Here is a 16,009-nt window from a genome sequence, read left to right on the forward strand (position 1 = left end):
TTTTATTAGAAATAAATATACGTAACATATGTAACATGTATAAATATACATGTATATATATATATATATATATATATATATATATATTATATATATATATATATATAAATATATATATATATATATATATATATATATATATATATATATATATATATATATATATATATATATATATATATATATATATATATATATATATATATATATATATATATATATATATATATATATATATATATATATATATATATATATATTTATATATATATATATATATATATATATATATATATATATATATATATATATATATATATATATATATATATATATATATATATATATATATATATATATATATATATATATATATATATATATATATATATATATATATATATATATATATATATATATATATATATAAAGTATATATATATAAAAGTATATATATATATATATATATATATATATATATATATATATATATATATATATATATATATATATATATATATATATATATATATATAAAAGTATATATATATATATATATATATATATATATATATATATATATATATATATATATATATATATATATATATATATATATATATATATATATATATATATATATATATATATATATATATATATATATATATATATATATATATATTTAAAAGTATATATATATATATATATATATATATATATATATATATATATATATATATATATATATATATATATATATATATATATATTTATATAAAGTATATATATTTAAAAGTATATATATATATATATATATATATATATATATATATATATATATATATATATATATATATATATATAAAAGTATATATATATATATAAAGTATATATATATATATATATATATATATATATATATATATATATATATATATATATATATATATATATATATATATATTTAAAAGTATATATATATATATATATATATATATATATATATATATATATATATATATATATATATATATATATATATATATATATATATATATATATATATATATAAAAGTATATATATATATAAAAGTATATATATATATATATATATATATATATATATATAAATATATATATATATATATATATATATATATATATATATATATATATATATATATATATATATATATATATATATATATATATATATGTATGTATATATATATATATATATATATATATATATATATATATATATATATATATATATATATATATATAAAAGTATATATATATATATATATATATATATATATATATATATATATATATATATATATATATATATATATATATATATATATATATATATATGTACTATATATATCCAGTTTATGAGTCACATCCAGTTTAACGGCATACTAGACACACACCCCTCCCGACCCTTCAGGGGCATCAATTTAAGAAAATATATGGAGCGTTTAGTAGTTTAAGCAAAGCGTTTATTACTTATCCTTTGTTTTTAAGTTATGAGGAGACAAGTCACTATATTCAATTGAATTAAGGAATTCTGGCGTGATTTTTTTTTTTTTACGACGATAAAAAACAAAGATAATTCCTTAAATCTAAGGGAGAGGATTATTTTCGTTAATATCATCTAAACAAAGCACAGCTAAACTTGAAGTTACTCCGAAAATCAATAATTAAATAATTCGCTGTTATAACGCTTTAGTTATTTTAGTGTTTGGGCTAAAACAGGACATAAACTCAACTATTCTTGAAACTCAAATTAATGTTTTCAACTTACTTTCATAATATGAGCCTAATTATTTTATTTGTCCCTACCAAAACAACGCATTCAATAATTCGACATTCACCTTACAAAACAGTAACACAAAATTCATTCGCAACATTGTGTCAACATGCAATTAAATCCTTCAAAATATGATACTCTCATAAAATATGTATATTAAAAACAGATGTTATGATTGCGAGGTAATGTGAAAAAAACAGAGGCATTAATAGCTAGACATCTTAAAACAGACTAAAGGTCGAAAATGTCACGCTAAGTTTTGCATTTATATTAATGATAATAATTGTTTTTATAGCCATTAGAAACATAAAATTAAACACCTTGGAGTGCAAAGGAAAAGCTAAGTCAACCATAAAATGATCATACTAGGCTAAACAGGGTCGTATCAAGGATTATTAGAGAATAATGTTTCGAGGGGGGGTAGTTTTTTTTAAAAACATCAAAATCATTTTTCAATCATAAAATCAGATTTCGAGGGGGGTCAAATCCTTAGCCCACCCGGAATACCACCTTGAGCCTTATAAACAACAATTTACATCACTGCGTTGAAAAACTTTCATTAATATTTAGTGAATTAAGAAAAGCTACCAACCGTACCGATGCAATAAGGTTTTGAGTATATCGTTTCAGATATGCTCAAATTCCAGCCAAAACTTCTGGTACTTTCAAAAAGTGCTACAAAATATCATTAATATATATTAATACGAATTATTAGACATATATATTGGGACTAAATGCTTACAGTGGCTACTGATGGGGCTCCAACTTGCCTTTCTATTGTGGAAAGGTTTGAGCATAAAATAAAGAGTTGAACTCGGATAATTACCAGAGCAGAGAAAGAGGTGTAGGATGTATGTCAAGCAGTTCGTCTGACGAATTAAAAGTAAGGAGTGACCCGGCTTAATACTAACGGAAACTCTAAAAAACGAGTTTTTATACCAATAGATATATCAAAAGAATTAATGTTTTATGGTCATTTCAAATACACATGTTTCATTAAGCTCAGTCTTAACCATCAGAGGTTACGAGCCTGAGACAGTTTGCCTGATTTTCGAAAAAAGAACGCCACTTAAAAGGGATATAATCCTGATGAAAATCACTCCATCAGATCCAGCTTATCTGCAAAACTTTTGGAATTTGGTTGTTTGCCAGAAGAAAGATCACGGATGCGTGTTTTTCCCCTAGGCGTGATCATATCTATCCAGTGGTCCTACAATGTCGGAAAAGGACTCATTTTCACGGAAACTAAAAGTTCTAGGGCCCTTTTTAAGTAACCAAAAATTGGAGGGTAGCTAGGCCCCCTCCCACGCCCCTTTTTCTCAAAATCTTCCGATCAAAATTTTGAGATAGTCATTTATTCAGTATAGTTGAAAGGCTGAATAACTAAGCCTTTAAAGATATCATGACCCCAACAGCACCCGGAGAAAGGTCTTCAAGTTAAAAAATTTTCCCATTGCTTATGTATAGTATTTGCTATTGGGAACTATGTATACATTTTTTGGGTGGGGAAGGGGAAATTTTCTATTGGTATGATTTTCAGAGGGGAAAATTTTCCGTGAAGAGGGAAGTTTCCAAAAGACGAATTTGTCAGGGGAAATTTAACCAGGAAATTTGCCAGAATTCCTGTACGAAATTCTTCTTCTGTCTTGCTTTCTCTTGCCGGTGGAGATCTTAAGGGTAACTGTCCGGGGTAATTTTTCACCTAGACTGAACTGTCTAGAGAATGAATCCTGCTGATTTTCAGTTTAATATGGCCTTTACGTTTCTTTGAAAAGCTTCTTTTTTGGAAAGTTACTTTTTTGGAAAGTTTGGAATAACACATAACGCACATTTCTCTCAGTACCTAGGTAGCACTGTTGCTACGTTCATGATTTAAGCCGTTTTCATCAGCTTGTATGTATTGTGTATGTATGTTTGTATCCATGGCCGTACTCAGGGGCGTTTGACCCGGTTTGAACCCCCCCCCCCTCCAAAAAAAAAGTCCGAATCATACAAAAGTAACAAAATGCATCAAAAAAAAATTGGAAAACAGTAGCCTTAATAGTCACAAATCTGTTTCAGTCAGCGGGTAATACACTGCGGAACATGCAATTGTGGAACAGGAAACAAGAAACATAAAGGAGTCACAAGACTGTCAGTTTTGTCGGTTTAGTTTCCAACTTTGTTAAGTGAAAAGTGATTCGAAAAATGAAAAGGAAATGTGATATAATATCGTTTTTAACACTCAATGAAAGTTCTTAAGCCGAACTGGCCAGACATGACAATAAACAACAAAGAGAGATAAAACTCCACAAAAAAAAACTCAAACGAGACTGCGGCCAGCAGAGAGGAAAGACTAAAATAATCCGGATATTTTGCCTGTATCCAAACTAGGCGTCCTCAGCACAAGATAAAAAGAAAAAACACTAAACTAAAAACGAATAAAACTACCACCAATAATAATAAATGCAATTGTCGCTACTGATCCACGTGGGGAAAAGAAGCTATTAGAGTTACTTCAATGAGAACATCAAAACAACTGATGTTCATCATCAGGTGCTTTGAAGTGAACATCATCATTGAACATTAGTTGCTTTTACTCGTTTTTAGTATAGTGTTTTTTTCTTTTTATCTTGTGCTGAGGACGCCTAGTTTGGATACAGGCAAAATATCCGGATTATTTTAGTCTTTCTTCTCTGCTGGCCGCAGTCTCGTTTGAGTTTTTTTTGTGGAGTTTTATCTCTCTTTGTTGTTTATTTTAACGCTCAAGCGAAAAAGGTTAGTTATTTCTAATTGTGACGTTGGCTGGTCGTCGGCAGACTGTTCATTTTCTCTTGCGAACTTAAATAACACAGAAGTAGTTTCTAATACAAAAGAGCAGTTAAGCTTGAGGATGCTAAACTTGATTCAAATTCCAGTCCACGCAATGCAGTCACTTTGCAACCCGCTTTAACTCATTCTCATTTGGTAAACGACATCGGACGTTTTGTTCACAAATTGTCGTCAATCACCCCTGTGTCCAAACTTCGTCTGTTAAAGATTCCTTGGACTCCAGACATGGCATACACTTTCTCAATATCAGGGAAAAGGAAGTTGAAGTTTCAGTTGGGTTGGCTGATTCGTTTCAGCTGGTTGTACTATTTACCATTTGAGGATGCTAAACTTGATTCAAATTCCAGTCCACGCAATGCAGTCACTTTGCAACACGCTCTAACTCATTCTCATTTGATAAACGACATCGGACGTTTTGTTCACAAATTGTCGTCAATCACCACTGTGTTCAAACTTCGTCTGTTAAAGATTCCTTGGACTCCAGACAAGCCATACACTTTTTCAATATCAGGGGAAAGGAAGTTGAAGTTTCAGTTGGGTTGGCTGATTTGCTTCAGCTAGTTGTACTATTTACCGTTTGAGGATGGTGCTCTTTGTCAATTCTTTCTTCTGACAGCTGACAAAGCAGCCGCCAGCACCTAGGTAACCTTGTCAGCAAACTCTTCAGGAACTAGAAGGATTCAATTGAATGCTGCACAAGTCACCAACAAACAGAGCTTCACACAAGATATACTTTACCCACAGACAACTTCATTTCTGTTGCGGAGATAAGGCAGAGTAGCATCATTAACCAGATAGCCACAGTGAGGGCGTTGTAGGTTCCGGAAAATCGTCAGAAACTGAGAAGAATTATTGAAACTGAAACGTTTTGTGGAAGGCAACAGCTTACCCTTAGGGATACGCGCCAATCCCGGTTCCATTACACTCGCGGACCCGGAAGCATCTCAAAATGATGGCATTTCCGACCAAGGAGAAGGGTTGGTGATTAAAGTTTAGTGAATCATCTTCTTTCCGCAGCAGCAAATACCACGTATGTTTCATCAAAGGTTCAGAATGGTGTGGTTGCCACTTGAGAAGAAATTCTTCAACAGTTAATTATCAAAAAAGTAAACGCAAGTTATTGCTTTTCGGTGCTTGCTTACGAAACGCCGGACGTTTCGAAGATGGAGCAGCTATGCGTTTGCGTCCACTACACCTCTGCTGGAAATCTTCTTGGGGATTGTACCAATTACGGATCTGTCTGGACAAGGTCTCACTTTTGCAATTCGACATTTTTTGGAAAGTCTTGGGCTTGACCTAAGCAATATGATTGGTCAGAAATATGATGGCGCGACAGCAATGAGCGGTCGTCTAAGGAGTGTCCAAGCCGTTATACACCAATAGTATCTAAATGAAGTTTACTTCCACTGTAGCGCACATAGCCTTAACCTTTTCATTCCATCTGTCTTCTCTATTCCACCTTATAAGCATTTCTTCGGAACCCTATCGCAAATTTGCAATTTCTAGTGCTTCACTACTCAGAACCCATAGTCTGAAAGAAAAGATCAATGAGCTTTTGCTGGATTTGCCAAAACAGAACCTTATCGGACCTCAAAACAAGATGGGTTAAGTGCCATGATTCAGCTATGCGTCTCTAAATATCTACTAGCCCATATTGCGTCCTTTCAAAGCTCTTGAGGAGGACAGCTACGCAGAAATGTCTTTCAAAGCTTCACAAATTAATTCTAGATCTCATGAACCAGTCACAGTTCGTTATGTTTCTCCATGTCTTGAAGGAACTTTTCTGCCTGACGCTGTCTTTGTGCAAGTCTCCTCAGTCTGTTGACTGCGACATAGGTGCCGCTTATAGACACGTAAAGACTGTTCTTTCTAGGACACTGCGACAAAATTCTGTCGCTACCTTTGCTCCTCTTCTTGACAAAGCTTAGTCTTTTGCAAATACATTAGGGTTTGAGATGACTCACCCAAGAACAAGGGTTGGAAGGAAGTCTCATCTTGATGATCCTGATCTTTTCAATCACTATAGAACTTCACTGTTTATTCCTTTCTTAGACCGCTTCATATCGGAGCTGAAACAACGCTTTGAACTCCACTAGAATCTGTTGTTGCATCTCAGCATTCTTGTCCCTTCAAAGGTGGTATCATTTGATTTCAAAACCATGAAATGTGAGTTTTTGTTTTGGTCATATGGCAATATTCTTCCCGAGCCAGACGGCTTGAAGCAAGAGGTTGAGCCTTGGCGCAGCAAATGCGAAAAACTTCGTATCATAGAAAGACCTTCTTGTTTTGTATTTTCTCTTCCCGACTGGGACTCTAAAATTTATCAAAATTCAGGGGGACCAGAAAGGCTGAGTAGCTAAGCTCTGCTCGCCATCCATAGACACATTGATATCACAAAAACGCAATTGATTTTTTTTTATAGGGAAGAAAAATCGAAGTTAAAATTTTGATTTGTAGAAAGTTAGTTTACTTGATAAACGAAAAATCGAAGTTTAGATTTTGATTTGTTAGTTTACTTGATAAAAACTCTTGGCCGGCTCAGTAGATATACTATGTGCATAAATACTTAAATACTTGGTTTGCTAATACTATATTGTAAAAAAAAGCTTAAAGATACAATAGTGTGCTTAGTTGACGCGTTCTCGTTCATAGGGGGCTGAAAGGTGGTCTCCACGGCTGACCGTTCGATTAAGTAAGCGATTACATAAAAAAAATAGTTTTTTTTTAACTGAAAGTAAGGAGCGACATTAAAACTTAAAGAGAACAGAAATTACTCCGTATAAGAAATGGGTTGTCCCCTCTGCAATCCCTCGCTCTTTACGCTAAAGCTTTTAATTGTTTTAAAAAGCAGAATTGTGGCAAAGAGTCAAACTTTAGCGTATAGAGCGAGGGAGTGCAGAGGGGACAACCCATTTCATATACGGAGTAATTTCTGTTCGTTTTAAGTTTTAATGTCACTCCTTACTTTCAGTTAAAAAAATAATTCTTTTTATGTAATTTCTGAACGTTTTTGAATTAATAGATGTTTGATTTTGGCTTCACACATAAATTATTAAAATGAAATTTGCATATTAATTCCTTTTTTGGCTAAATGGCTTTCTCTTAGTTTTGATCAAATGATTTTGAGAAATAAGGGGTGAGGAAGGAGGCCTAGTTGCCCTGCAATTTTTCTGTTACATAAAATGGCAACTATAAATCTTAATTTCTAACGAATGTTTTCATTAGTAAAAAATATACGTAACTTAAGAATTAACTTACGTAACAAACTTTTATATTCTTAAATTTTTATTATGTATTTGAGGGGGTTTGTACCCTCGTTAATACCTCGCTCTTGACACTAAATCGTAAGTTTTGTCCCAATTCTTTAAGAATGACCCCTGAATCAGAAAGGCCGTATAATAAATAGTTGAAATTACTAAGAATACTATAGCATAAAGAACGAGGTATTTATCTCCTCCTAAATACCTCGCTCTTTATGCTAAAATATTTTTAGAGCCCCTCATATGCGTAATAATCTCTGTTCGTTTTATGTTTCAATGCTACTCCTTACTTTCAACTGAAAAAACTTTTCCATGTTTATTTTTTCATTTTTTTTAAAGTAATTTTAGAAAATCCTACGCCCTTTTCATTGAATTTCTGTTCCCCCATGACATATTTATCCAAGGAAAGATCCTCCAACATAGCCCCCTCCCCTCAACCCCACCCCCAAAAACCAAAAACAAATCCCTAAAAAATGTCTATACACTTCCCAATAACCATTATTATATGTAAACACTGGTCGAAGTTTGTAACTTGCAGCCCCTCCCCCAAGGACTTTGGGGGAGTAACTCATTCCCAAAGACATAGTTATTATGGTTTTTGACTATGCGGAACAAAATGGCTATCTCAAAATTTTGATTCGTTGACTTTGGAGAAAAATGAGCGTGGGAGGGGGCCTAGGTGCCCTCCAATTTTTGGTCACTTAAAAAGGGCACTAGAACTTGTCATTTCCGTTAGAATGAGCCCTCTTGCGACATTCTAGGACCACTTGGTCGATACGATGACCCCGGGGAAAAAAACAAACAAACAAATAAACACGCACCCGTGATTTGTCTTCTGGCAAAAAATACGAAATTCCACATTTTTGTAGATAGGAGCTTGAAATTGTTGCTATAGGGTTATCTGATAAGCCGAATGCGATGGTATGATTTAAGATCGTTAAGATTCTATGACTTTTAGGGGGTGTTTCCCCCTATTTTCCAAAACAAGGCAAATTTTCTCAGGCTCGTAACTTTTGATGACAAAGAATAAATTTGATGTAACTTATATATTTAAAATCAGCATGAAAATCCAACTCTTTTGGTGTATATTTTAGCATCAAAATTCCGTTTTTCAGAGTTCCGTTTACTATTGAGCCGGGTCGCTCCTTACTACAGTTCGTTACCACGAACTGTTTGAAAGAATTGCTTTTGTAACCCCTCCCCTAACGAAAATTCTGGGTACGGCCCAGTTTCTATATGTGTGTTTCTGTACTTTGGTCACATAAAATTGCTAAATTTGTGAGTTATTTTTCGACAATTTCCGAATGTTCAGTTATTTCCAAGTATTACAAGTGTATTCACTTTCGATAACAGTACAATAATACAGCCTCTCAAATTAACAGTACTCCGCATCTTGTATACTCCCCCTTGCATAAATAAAACGTCATAAACGGGTAACTGGGCCTAGACAAATTATAAAACAAGCGCTATATTACATGACTTTATAATGACTTAGTATTAAGTGTCCTTAACTTGTATGTGGTCGTAATAAATTTGTTTTGGTTGTTATATTAGACGATTTTTTCTCAGGAAAAACTAAAAAGCTTTTGAGATTTCAAGAAGACCAAAGTATTTATAGTTGCAGAAAAGAGTAAAAGGTTGAAAATGATAACTATAAATTTCTTTCTGTTTTTCTCATTTTCAAAATGGACTTTAAAATGGAATCTTTTTTCAAGAATCAATAAATATAAGCGAAAAGAAGGGTAACATAATAAGGACTTTAAATAGCTACTTCTTTTTAACTTTTCCCCCCTCAATTCACTAACTTTTCATGTGTGCATTTATATCTTAGATCAAATTGATTTCTACGTTATGCAGAGCCCAATCCTTTTTGCGTCGCTCGTTTTCACTTATATTCAAATATTTTCAAGAAAAAAAAATATTTTCTACGTTTTAGTCCATTTTGAAAGCGAAATTTTGTAAGGTGAAAGTCACCAAATCAATTGCAATATTAATTTTCCTATGCTATGAAAAGAGATCTTGCTCTCTGACCCGACATGTCAGCAAAATGAATTTGTGCACAAGAGATCTTTGAGAAAGGATCTAAAATTTGGCAGTTTTGTTTTTTCTGATTTAAATACCAGAAATAGAAGAAAAAAGATATCTAAAGTGAAACATGCTACCTTTTTTGAAAAAGGTTTGGAGAGTAAAAAATGGAAAATTTGAAAAAATCAGAAGTGTTATAAATTAAAAAAAAAAAATACTTCAAAATCAACTGGCCAAATTGAAATTTCTAGTTTTTTTAAATTTATTTTTCCACTATAATTTTGTGTTTTTACATTTTGGTGTCCTGCAGGTCAATAATAAAGCGAGAAAGTCGAAATAAAAATCAAGTTGTAGCTCTTTTCTTATCTTCTGTATTCAAAGCTTTTCAGCTTTCTAATCTGAATTTGTTAGTTTTACATTTATTTATGGAATAAATTAAATTTTTATTTTGTTTCTGCCGTTTTACGAAATCTCACTTTACACCCCCTGGCTGGAGACATACCCAAGGCTGGAATGGGTTAAAACATCATTAATCTGAGTTTGACTGTTGAGAGAATCACATAAAATGATTAGGAGAAAAAAGATAGACAAAGGATTGCTTAATCTAAAAAAATCGCGGGAAGTACAACATTTATAAGTAACTGTTCAGATTCATAATTTGCTTTAATATTTAACCAGTAGCGGTTTTAGGCCTTGACATAGGGGGAGGAGTACACCATAGTAGTGTAAAATAATACAACCACCACCCCGCCTCCCAAGCCTTGGAACCGCCAATGTATTTGTTAAAACATTGAGAGAGACCATGACGTAAATAATAAAAAACAAGAGTTAAGAGCTCATATGGCACTTGTGACGAGGCAAGAAGAGCTAAGAGCCAAGAGATCATATGGTATGAGCTCTAGCAAAATTCTATGAATCAACAGATTGATTTAAAAGGAAAATAAGAGGCTTAATATCCGTCAGGATTCAAAATAAGAGCTCTGGGTCATGATGTCCTTCTAAATATCAAAATTCATTAATATCCGATCACCCACTCGTATGTTATAAATACCTAATTCTTTCCAATTTTTCCTCTACCTTTAGCCCCCCAGATGGTCGAATCTGGGAAAATGACTTTATCAAGTCAATTTGTGCAGCTCCCTGACACGCCTATCAATTTTCATCGTCCTAGCACGTCCAGAAGCACCAAACTCGCCAAATAACTGAATCCCTCCCCCCAACTCCCCCAAAGAGAGCGAATCTAGTACGGTTCCGTCAATCACGTATCAAGGACATTTGCTTATTCTATCCACCAAGCTTCATCCCGATTCCTCCACTCCAAGTGTTTTCCAAGATTTCCCCCTCCAAATCCCCCCAGTGTCAAAAGATCTGGTCGGGATTTGAAATAAGAGCTCTGAGACATGAATTCCTTCTAGATATCAAATTTCTTTAAGATCTGATCACCTATTCGTAAAATAAAAATACCCCAATTTTCACGTTTTCCAAGAATTCCGGTTTCCCCCTCCAACTCCCCCCAATGTCACAGGATCTGGTCGGAATTTAAAATTAGAGCTTTAAAGCGAAAGACCCATCTAATTATCAAATTTCATTAAGATCTGGTCACCCTTTCGTATGTTACAAATACCTCAATTTTCAAAATTACCCCCCCCCCCCCCCAACTCCACCAAAGAGAGCAGATCCGGTCCGATTATGTCAGTCATGTGTCTTAGACAGGTTTTTATTCTTTCCATCAAGTTTCATCCTGATCTCATCGCTTTAAGTATTTTCTAAGATTTCCGGTTGCCCTTAATTGCCCCCCCCCCCAATTACGCTGGATCCGGTTGAGATTTAAAATAAGAGATCTGAGTCACGAGGTCCTTCTAAATATGAAGTTTCATGAAGATCCGATCACTCCTTCGTAAGTTAAAAATACGTCATTTTTTCTAATTTTTCAGAATTAACTCTCCCCTCCCCAATTGAGCGGATAAGTTGCAATTATGTAAATCCCGTATCTAGGACTTCTGCTTATTTTTTCCACCAAGTTTCATCCTGATCCCTCCAATCTAAGCGTTTTCCGTGATTTTAGGTTCCTCCACCCCAACCTCCCCCCAAAGTCACCAGGTCCGGTCGTGACTTAAAAAAGAGCTTTGAGACACGATATTCTTCTAAATATCAAATTTCATTGAGATCCGATCACCCGTTCGTAAGTTAAAAATACCTCATTTTTTCTAATTTTTCAGAATTAATCCTCCCCCCCCCAACTACCCCAAAGAGATCGGATCCGTTCCGGTTATGTCAATCATGTATCTAGGACTTGTGCTTATTTTTCCCACCAAGTTTCATCCCGATCCCTCCACTCTAAGTGTTTTCCAAGTTTTAAGTTTACCCCTCCCAACTCCCCCCAATGTCACCAGATCTGTTCGGGATTTCACATAAGAGCTCTGAGACACGATATCCTTCTAAATATTAAATTTCATTGAGATCCGATTACCCGTTCGTAAGTTAAAAACACCTCATTTTTTCTAATTTTCCAGAATTAAGCCCCCCAACTACCCCAAAGAGAGCGGATCCTTTTCGGTTATGTCAATCATATATGTCAATCTAGAACTTGTGCTTATTTTTCCCACCAAGTTTCATCCCAATCCCTCCGCTCTAAGTGTTTTCCATGATTTTAGGTTTCCCCCCCTCCAACTCCCCCCAATGTCATCAGATCCAGTCAGGATTTAAAATAAGAGCTCTGAGACACAATATCATTCCAAACATCAAATTTCATTAAGATCCCATCACCCGCTCATAAGTTAAAAATACTTCAATTTTTCTATTTTAAAGAATTAACCGGCCCCTAATCCCCCCCTCAGATGGTCAAATCGGGAAAACAACTATTCCTTTTTTAATCTGGTCCAGTCCCTGATACGCTTACCAGATTTCATCGTCCTAGCTTACCTGGAAGTGCCTAAAGTAGCAAAACCGGGACCGACAGACAGACAGACCGACAGACAGACAGACCGACAGAATTTGCGATTGCTATATGTAACTTGGTTAATACCAAGTGCCATTAAAATCTTAAATGAAATTCTTTTAATGTGTATTACTTTCTCTCTGCCAACTCAATTTTACATGTGGAGGTGTTCTGGGCATTTTCTAGCTGGGTTGAAATTGTAAAGGAAGATGAACGATATTTTCCGTCGGGGGGAGGGGGGGGGGGTTATCCATGGTAAAAATTCTCCCTGGTGAAATTGTCCACAGAAGCAGTTATCAACTGGGAGGGGAGATTCTGTTTCGTTTGGATTAAGAATTAAGTTTAGTATTTGATCAGTAATGATTTCAGGCCTCATGATCAGGGGGAGGGGCAAGTTAGGAAAAGGGGTAGCTGGAAAAAGGAAGAGGGGTAGGGGTAGGACACCGAGGGTCTTTTTATTTAATGAAAACAATGAGGGTAACTATTGTGTAAATTAAAAAAAAATCCCGGGGTCTAAGGTAGGAGCAAACTCGCTTTTGATTCGACAGCCTGTGATGGAAGGAACCAAAAAAAAAGAAAACAAGAAAAAATCTAATTCAAGGGTAAATTTGTCTTAAATTGGGGGATATAGAACGTGTAATACATGGGTAGCGAGATATGTAACATATAAAACAACAGAGTCATCCTCCTAAATGAATAAAAAAAAATGTTCATGCTTGGAACGGTTGAAGAGGGTAAACGGTACACATAAGGGTGGGAAAGAGGTAAAGGGTGTGAAGAAATGAAGTTCCTGTCCTCTCCTATGCCAACTGAAGGCAAAGGAGGATCTAAAGAATTTATTGTGTGGGGAAAGGGAGAGAGAATTGTTTGTGTGGATAGGAAAGTCTCTCTTTGTGTGTGTCTCTCTCTCTCTCTCTCTCTCTCTCTCTCTCTCTCTCTCTCTCTCTCTCTCTCTCTCTCTCTCTCTCTCTCTCTCTCTCTCTCTCTCTCTCTCTCTCTCTCTCTCTCTCTCTCTCTCTCTCTCTCTCTCTGTGACTATGTGTCTGAGAAGGTGTTTGCTTGTCTCTTTCACTTGTCTCTAGGACAGGAGAAAGCAGGGGGAGTTTTTAGGAAACTAATTGTTAAAACCCTGATGACTTTAAAGGGTTGACTCTCATATCATTAGCAACAGCTTCACCTGATATTGATTCCAAGATATCCATTGGGTTTCCTTTTAGGTCTTTGAAACATGTTTCTAAGACAGTTAAATCGTCAACGAATTTCCATCTATCCGGGAAATCGACACCAAGACTGTTTATCATGGTAAGAAATAAATTGGGCCTAAGAAGGTTCCCTGGGGTACACCATTATAAATTGGGAGGGGATCAGAGCATACATTTTTATAAAGAAATATAGTTTTTGAAAGAAAAGTAAAGAGCTACGTTAAAACCAAAGTAAAAATAAGGTCATATAAAAATTCAACCTAATTATGAACAGAGAAGGAGCATCAATACAGGAGCGAGCAACACGGCTCAATAGTGTCTGAATCTCTCAAAAACAGAGTTTTAATAGCAATAGATACACCAAAAGTTTTTCAAAGAAAAGTAAAGAGCTACGTTAAAACCGAAGTAAAAATAAGGTCATATAAAAATTCAACCTAATTATGAACAGAGAAGGAGCATCAATACAGGAGCGAGCAACACGGCTCAATAGTGTCTGAATCTCTCAAAAACAGAGTTTTAATAGCAATAGATACACCAAAAGTTTTTCAAAGAAAAGTTAAGAGCTACGTTAAAACCGAAGACGAGTAAAAATGAGGTCATATAGAAATTCAACTTAATCATGAACAGAAAAGGATCATCGATATGAGCAAAAAAGGAGAGAAGGAAAGGGAGCAGGACTATTATCACCTGATTTTACTAAGGATCATGTGTCACATGTCTATTACAAATACTAAAATACAGGAGCGAGCAACACGACTCAATTAGTGTTCGAAACTCTAAGAAAGAGAGTTTTAATAACAATATATACACCAAACCTTTTTCAAAGAAAAGTAAAGAGCTACGTTAAAATTTAAGTAAATATAAGGTCATATCAAAATTCAACTTGATTATGAACAAAGAAGGATCATCAGTACAGGAGCGAGCAACACGACTCAATAGTGTCTGAAACTCTCAAAAACAGAGTTTTAATGGCAATAGACACACCAAAACTTTTTCAAAGAAAAGTTAAGTGCTACATTAAAACTGAAGACGAGTAAAAATAAGGTCATGTAAAAATTCAACCGGATCACGAACAGAGAAGGAACATCGAAAAAGAGCAGAAAATTAGAAAATTAGGACTACTACCACTTGACCCTTTTAGGGATCATAAGCATTATTATCATTATTATCTTATACAAAGATTGATTTTTCAAGTTTTTTACATATAGTGTCCAAAAGGTGAACAAAATAGTGTCTGGTAAAAGTAGAGTGCATATTTCCGAATTATCTTTGGTCAACATTTGGGATTATTTTTGCTTTCAACCAATCAGCTAAAAAGCTTTCATATAACTTGGCTCGTTTGCTCCCTTCTTTTTTACGCGAGTAATAAGACCTAATTTCCAACAATCAGGGAACTTACCAGTAAAGGTAATTTCATTAAAAAGTATGGACAAAGGTTCTGAAAGAACGTATGCAATTAATTAGTACAATTGGGATGTCTAGTGGACAGGTGCTGCACTTTTTAATGTTTTTAGTTTTTGCCTTAACACCTGAGGGCAAAATAATAGGGAAACTGGGAGAGTATAGATCATAAGAAGTATTTATGGAGAGGGGAGGGAGGCTTTGAACTATGGAGAAAAGAAATTTATTAAGATCATTGGCTGTAACAAGGGGCTCTTCTTGTAAATGGAAATCTGTATTATTATGTGTTTTCCCAAAAAAAGTTTTTATACTATTGTACCACTGTTTTGAGCAGAAAAACAAACCTTGACTTTACATTTGTAATGCGCAGATGCAGATTTACGGTTTTTTTAGATGTTCAAACAGTGAGTTAGCTTCAGAAGTTTTACCATTCTGAAAAAGATTAATTTTAAGCCTAATAAGCTTTTTTAACTGACTAGTAATATAAGCACGATTTCATTAAAGCACGATTTCACTTTTTTCTCGGGTTTCATTGGTTTCAACCATATTT

At 33.9% G+C, this 16,009-nt stretch overlaps 1 protein-coding gene across 1 annotated transcript in view; it reads right to left on the reverse strand.

Moving 5' to 3' along the window:
• Window positions 1-16,009, reverse strand: part of LOC136040059 (guanylate cyclase 32E-like) — a 283,260-nt gene that overhangs the window by 175,572 nt on the left and 91,679 nt on the right. The gene's annotated exons all lie outside the window — the stretch shown is intronic.

The sequence above is a fragment of the Artemia franciscana genome, chromosome 20 (assembly GCF_032884065.1).
Source record: "Artemia franciscana chromosome 20, ASM3288406v1, whole genome shotgun sequence".
NCBI lineage: Eukaryota > Metazoa > Arthropoda > Branchiopoda > Anostraca > Artemiidae > Artemia > Artemia franciscana.